The sequence below is a fragment of the Alligator sinensis genome, unplaced genomic scaffold (assembly GCF_000455745.1).
Source record: "Alligator sinensis unplaced genomic scaffold, ASM45574v1 scaffold1787_1, whole genome shotgun sequence".
Classification (NCBI taxonomy): Eukaryota; Metazoa; Chordata; order Crocodylia; family Alligatoridae; genus Alligator; species Alligator sinensis.
Window position 1 is genome coordinate 168,137 of NW_005843302.1, and position 6,750 is coordinate 174,886.

The 6,750-nt window shown below is 49.7% G+C and overlaps 1 long non-coding RNA gene across 1 annotated transcript in view; it reads right to left on the reverse strand.

Annotated features, from left to right (window-relative positions):
* Positions 1-2,753: 2,753 nt before the first annotated feature.
* Positions 2,754-6,750, reverse strand: part of LOC112548577 — a 9,430-nt gene continuing 5,433 nt past the window's right edge. The window contains exons 2-3 of the long non-coding RNA XR_003092264.1: positions 3,020-3,116; positions 2,754-2,892 (exon numbers count right to left, since the gene is read on the reverse strand). This is a non-coding gene — a long non-coding RNA (uncharacterized LOC112548577). The remainder of the gene's footprint in view (positions 2,893-3,019; positions 3,117-6,750) is intronic.

The following is a 6,750-nucleotide window of genomic DNA, read 5'->3' on the forward strand; positions in this document are numbered from 1 at the left end:
TTTCTGGTGCTGGTTATGTTTGTTGTTAAAATTCTTTGTCCCTCCTGTATCTAAAAATGGCACTGATATCCTTATATATCACACTTGGGTATCTCAGTATCACCCAAGGGGGGTGGGAGAAAAATTTGTACTTGCAGATCTCCCGTACGGTGGCTCAAGCTGGAAATAAAAGTGACTGCTGGATATGCTCTCACAGCCCAGCGCACCTACAACAAGGAATCCCAATGATCGGAGTACCAATATCCCTCCGGCAATGGGGAACAATAAACGGCGGCTTCGTTAGACACTACTCGTTAGCTGCCCATCGGTCCGCTCCTAAAGAATGGAGGGCCGCCCCTGCTAACTGGATAATCTCCCCAAGAGTAGAGGCGCCTTTCTGTTACAGATCCAACAACACCGGAGCTTATAATAAAGCCACACCTGTAGGACACTACCCTCATTGCCTAACTACTCTAGATTATAGCCCCAATAGCACCAGTGGAATCCTGTTGGGTAATGTACCCTCTCTCAATTGTACAGGATTCATGGTCTACAACTTTTCTAAGGAACCTCATGTTGCTCTCATTGCAAACAGATCGGAATTTTACATTGACTCCAATTTTACTTCTTGTAATATATCTCGGTCCAGCAGGATAACAGCTGAACGTGGTCCGTCCTATACGATGCATATTAATCGAAAGTGCCGGATATGGCACAACACCTGTCGAGATTTGAGTACCCTTTCTGCCCCAGGCCTTTACTGGCTCTGCGGAAACAGGGCTCATAAAATCTTGCCCTGGAATTGGGTGGGGGCATGCACTCTTGGACGTGTTATCCCTGGTTTTGAAATGCATAGTACAATATATCTGGAACAAGTAAAAAATTTCAACCATCACATGAAAAGGGCGGTTAACCCCTTAGCTACCAGAAACACAGGGTTCCATCAATTTGTGAGAACCTTCATACCGTGGCTTGGAGTAAGAGAATTGGAACTAGCCATAATTAACATTTCAGCCACAATGGAAGCTATGGGAAATGCCACTGCGGATGCAATTCAGGCTCTGCAAGAAGAGATCTCCCAGATCTCACAAGTAACTATACAACACCGCGTAGCCCTAGATTACCTATTGGTATCCCAGGGAGGAGTATGTGCCTTAGTAAACTCCACCTGTTGTGTCTATGTCAATCAGGACATGCGAATTGAAACTGACATTCGTAAAATCCGAAGTCAGTTAAGGGTCTTACATCAAGTGGCCTCAGAGAATACTGACTGGGGTCTAAAAGAAATGTGGTCTTGGCTAACCTCCTGGCTCCCAGATTTCGGGGCCCTTGGCAAGAAAATCCTGTATGGAATATTGTTTGTCTTGATAGTTCTGATAATGTTTTATGTCTTAGTGCAACTGATCCTCTGCTGCGTGAAAGCCAGCAGGAGAAGCTTTAGCAAGGCAAGAAAACCCACAGCAGAGTCTAGAATAATGGTGTTACAAAAGTGTGAGCAGATTGAAAGAAAACATGAAAGGCTGCATGATGAAATAGAGGGGCTCATGAGAATAAAAATTTAAGGGTAAAGTGAGACTAAATAGTCTCAAAGGGGGGGGACTGTGGAATCAGAAAAAATATATGCCTTAAACTTTGACTATTTTAGTTATAAGATGACATAACCGCTTTGTGGAGAATTGCTGGCTCTGTATAGTAGAACAGATAAGAGAAAGTGTTTGTTCTTTGTAACTCCTCTGCAACTGCTTCGCTCACCGCGGCCTTGAAGATAGCAAAAAGTATGTACAACTGTGATTTGCAGGTGCAAGAAGGAGGTTTGTGAACTAACCTCGCCTCCCCCATTAGTTCCCATCCTGATTACAGCAAAGAAATAATGAAGTAATGTTATAGCCGCTTTTCATGCTAATTTCACTATATGATCACGTGAGTTGTAAGCAACTGTTAAAAAGTATATAAGCCTCCTGGTTTTGCTCTTGGGGGGGGACCCCTTCCAAGTGCTTAAAAAATCCATGTCACTTTGGAATCCCCCCTACAGCTGTAGTTTCTTTTGAATAAAAGCTTCTGCTGACCTGACCCAAAAGTATGCTGCGTGTGTTTCCACGACACCTCCTTATCATTGCAGATGGGTATTAGTTACATAACAGAGACTTTTGCTTGGGCTTTGTATAGTGGTTTCTAGGTCAAACCTGACAATGGGGGTCTTCACCCCAATACAGACATGGGGACACAGGCACAAAGACACACACACATGCTCCCCCTCTATTCCTGTCCCACCTGGGCCCATGGAGAATGAGTCACGACCTGATACCCACATGGCTGAGAGAGGTTTTCCTGCCCAGCAGGGACGCAACCTGGCAGCCGCATGGGGATCAGGAGGATCTGATCCCCATGTCACTGGGACACAGCAATCTTGGCTGCTTGGACAGCTCTTCCCTTCACCGCCCTCTTCCCCCCGCCCCCGAATATGAGGATTGAACCAGCCCCCTGCCAGCCTCAGGGTGCCTGGGGCTCCGACGGGCTGCTACAACTGGGCAGCGCAGGGCAGGGGGACAGGAACATCCCTGCTCTCAACTGCACCAATTGGGAACAAATTTGCTCCCACGCAAATTTGTAGACCCTTTTCTGGGGGCAATTAACTGCATTTTTTTAAATATGCAGTAACCTTACTGTGCATTAACAGTTCACAGTGAGCAAGTCTATATGTGCTATATAAACTACCGATCACCTGGGTATAAAAAAATTGGGGGTTCTCACGCATTTGTAATGATTAGGTTTAAGTAGCCACTTGCATTTCTCAAGGTGGCTTCCAGGAAAGCACTGATTTTATTAAACCAGACATCACTATTCATGGTTCCTTGTGTAGATGTCATATATGTTTTGCTGATATCTCTGATGATGTTTTTTCCAGTCCTGAATCTGAAAAAAAAGACATTACATTGAAACAACACTGTAGAAATATATTGTGCCTTAACTTATATCCAAAACCACTTGGGGCCTGATCCTATTCTATCTGTAGTCCCTGGAAAAAAAATGCAATGCCTACCTTTGTAAGATATCATCAGTTTAGCCTTAAGACAGTCACCCAGAGCACTGAGTGGGAGGAGTTTTTGTCTTAGCAGTTTTCCAGGGAGCACACCAGGCTGAAACAGAATCACACTTAGGTGCCACAGTTTACGTGGGCTGTCTGCTAAGTAGAGCAGACCCTGACCCTTTCAGTGACTGAGTGATGTGACTGCAGTCACCTTTAAAAGAAGTAACTGCTGAAGACCAGAGCTGGACAGGAATTTCAGACAAACTTTCTGCTAAAGCTGAAACACATCACTGGAAATTACGCACCGGTTATGCCAGGAGATATTTTTCCTGTCCAGTGTTACAATTCTGGTCAAAAGCAGAGCAACTGAGCCCCTTTTGCCCTGCAGAACAGCTACAACTTAGCATTTTGGGCACTGTAAACCCAGGAAACCCTGGTAAATGAAGCTGGGGTCTAGTTTAGACTTGATTTGGGGCAGTGACTTTAACTTTGCTCTCTGGAGTCCACACGAGTACCTTAACAGGCAGGTTTTTGACTACTGTGAAAAGGGGTCAGTAGAAAAGGGATCTCTCCCCTTTGGCACAGTTTGGATTCAACCTATACAGAACAGGTATTGTGAGATGCAAAAAACATTTTCTGTACTGCTCTGCTGACCAGACAGACACTGCTGTAGCCAACATCTGACAAACGACAGGAACAATTTTGTTAGGATAAACATATTCAAGATGCATCCAGGAGGGAGCGAAGAGTGAAAGGACTTTCCATCTATCTCCTACACCTTTTACCATACAGATTGGGCAATGAGCACTATATAACAATGGGTGCTTTCCCTATAAATAAACAGTTTTATCACTGAGCAAGAAGAGTTGGATAAACCAGACATTCCTCTGCCCACACACCTGTTAATAACTAAGTAAAGAGGATAAAATATCCTTTCACCATATCTCAGGGAAAAAAATCAGACCTGCAGTATTTTATATTGTTTGTGCCATGGGCCTAAAATACCCAGCACAACAAATAAGTGCTTGATGCATCATCTGTATAGGTTGCAAAGAACTCCCTTTCTTGGGTTGTTCAGGAGTGACTTTCCACAGCCTCTAATGCAGGGGTGGGCAAAATACAGCCCATGGGCTAGATCCAGCCCACCAAGGAACTGGATCCAGCTCATTGCTGCCCACATGGCACTTCACGTGGAGCTATGCCCTGCCCGCTCACACTGGGGAAGCTTGCACTGGGCTCCCGCTGGTACCTGCTGGCCCAGGCCCTGGCCAGCACGCAGCTTCTGCCAGGGCTGTTCCCGGTACGGCTGCAGCCAGGTGCTGCTCTATGCCCCTTGCCTCCAGTGGCAGCTCTGGCTTTTGATCTCACCGCTGCCTCGCTGCTCCACGCTGCCCTGCACTGGGCAAGCAGTTTCAGTTGGGCAGCTCCTGTCGCAGTGTGCGAAGCTCTGGCTTCAGCTCCCAGCTGCCGGATCTGGAACTAGAGGCCCATGTGCCTGCCGAGAGTGGTGCGGCGTGGTGCAGCAAGAGAGAGAGGAGGAGCTGCTGCTGGAAGTGGGGGCTGCAGAGCAGTACCTGGACAGCTGCAGCCGCACCAGGAACAGCCCGCTGGAAGGTGCTCCTGCTCCTGCCCTTGCGGCACCGCGCCATGCTGCGCCACACCGTCCTGGGTGGGCGGGTGAGCAGCTTCAGCTGGGTGACTCCTGCCACAGTGCTGGGGCTCCGGCTTCAGCTCCTTGCCACTTCCCTGGGAGCTGGACCCGGAGCCCCATGTGCTGTAGCAGAAGCAATTTCCAGCAGGCTGTTCCCAGGCGGCTGCAGCCAGTTGGACGAGGCCCCTTGCCTCCAGCAGCAGCTCCTCCTCTCACTCCTGCTGCACCACGCCAAACCGCTCCTGGAAGACACGTGGGGCTCCAGCTCCAAATCCTGGAACCGGAGGTGGGGGGTGCAGAGCAGCACCTGGCCCAGGTATGGTCACCAGAAAGACCACAGCATGGGTTTCCCGGTGTGAATGGGCAGGGCTCAGTCCCGTGTGGAGTCCCAGGGACCGCACTGCCAGGTGTAGCTCTGCTGCACACACCCTCTCCCCTCTTCCCCTTCCCCACAGCAGGCTCCCCAGACCTAGTGCCCAGGCAGCACCGCCTCTACACGCACATACATATAAACACACACACACATGCCACCCCCACCCTGCACCCTAGAGGGTAGGGACATGTGATCCCAGACTTTCCTGCCCTTCCCACTCCACTCCCCAGCCCCAGAGGGAGTTTGGGTGAACTGTTGTGTGGGTACGGAGGGGAGGGTTGATGACCTGGCCCGCAACAGCTCATCAAAACTCCCTATGTGGCCCTTGGGCCCAAATAGCTGCCGACCACTGCTCTAATAAGAACCCCATGGCCCTGGACAGCTCCAACCCAGGGGCCCATGACAGGAGCAAACCAGATGATTTCCACTGTCATGATGAGTCAGAGGTGAGAGGACAGGAGTGAACACAACCAGAGAGGATCCTGGCCCCTTGGCAGAGCACTGCTCTTCTGGCATTAGTCCCCCACGCAGCAGCTCCCCTCTGGTCCTAGGTCTCATCCTTGTGGAAAGGCAAGAGGCAGCCCAGGACCTTGGAGCTTCAGGTCTCCAGGGAGGCTGGCTGCCAGACTGCTTGTGCTGCACCGAATTTGCTTCTTTAATGAAACATTCAGGCTTGAAGTTAAAATTCTTGCCTGGGGCCTCTGCCCATCCTACATACCAAGGGGCAGGAACATGGGAGCCTTCCCACCCTGTCTCCCCCAGCACTAGCAGGGGAAACCCAATTGTCTTGGGAGAGGCAAGAGAAACAGCAATGTGGTTCATCTCTACTCCAAGAGAGACAGGGATGGTATCCCAACACTTTCTTTCATGGCTGGAACGTGCTGCCTAAGTGAGTTGTAGTCAGGCCAGTTGTGCAACCTGGGGTTTGGCTACAGCCAGAAGAGGAACAGCACAGCTCGGGGGTTAGGTGATCCACAGTGTGTGGGTACAGGATCCCATTCCCCAAACTGGTAATACACAGAACTGTGGCTTCACATGGCCAAGGCATGTGTAAACAGGGAGGAAAGAGGGTACAACCACACAACTACGTTGAGAAGGAGACACATTGATCCATAGATTTCATAGATTTCATAGACATTAGGGCTGGAAGGGACCTCGGAAGATCATCGAGTCCAGCCCCCCGCCCAAAGGGCAGGAAGTCAGCTGGGGTCATAGGATCCCAGCAAGATGAGCATCCAGTTTCATCTTGAAGGTGTTCAATGAAGGCGCTTGAACCACCTCCGGTGGCAGGCTGTTCCAGACCTTGGGGGCTCGGACAGTAAAGAAATTCTTCCTTATGTCCAGCCTGAAACGATCTTGAAGTAGTTTGTGACCATTCGACCTCGTCATCCCTTGGGGCGCTCTGGTGAACAAACGTTCCCCCAGATGCTGGTGGTCACCCTTGATAAACTTGTAGGTGGCCATCAGATCACCCCTGAGCCTGCGCTTTTTCAGGCTAAAGAGCCCCAGGGCTCTCAGCCTGTCATCGTAGGGTCTGCTTCCCTGACCTCTGATCATGCGCGTGGCTCTTCTCTGGACTCTCTCAAGCTTCTCCACATCCTTTTTGAATTGTGGAGCCCAAAACTGGACACAGTACTCCAGCTGCGGCCTCACTAAGGCCGAGTACAGGGGGAGAATGACGTCCCGGGATTTGCTTGAGAAGCATCTATGGATGAAAGC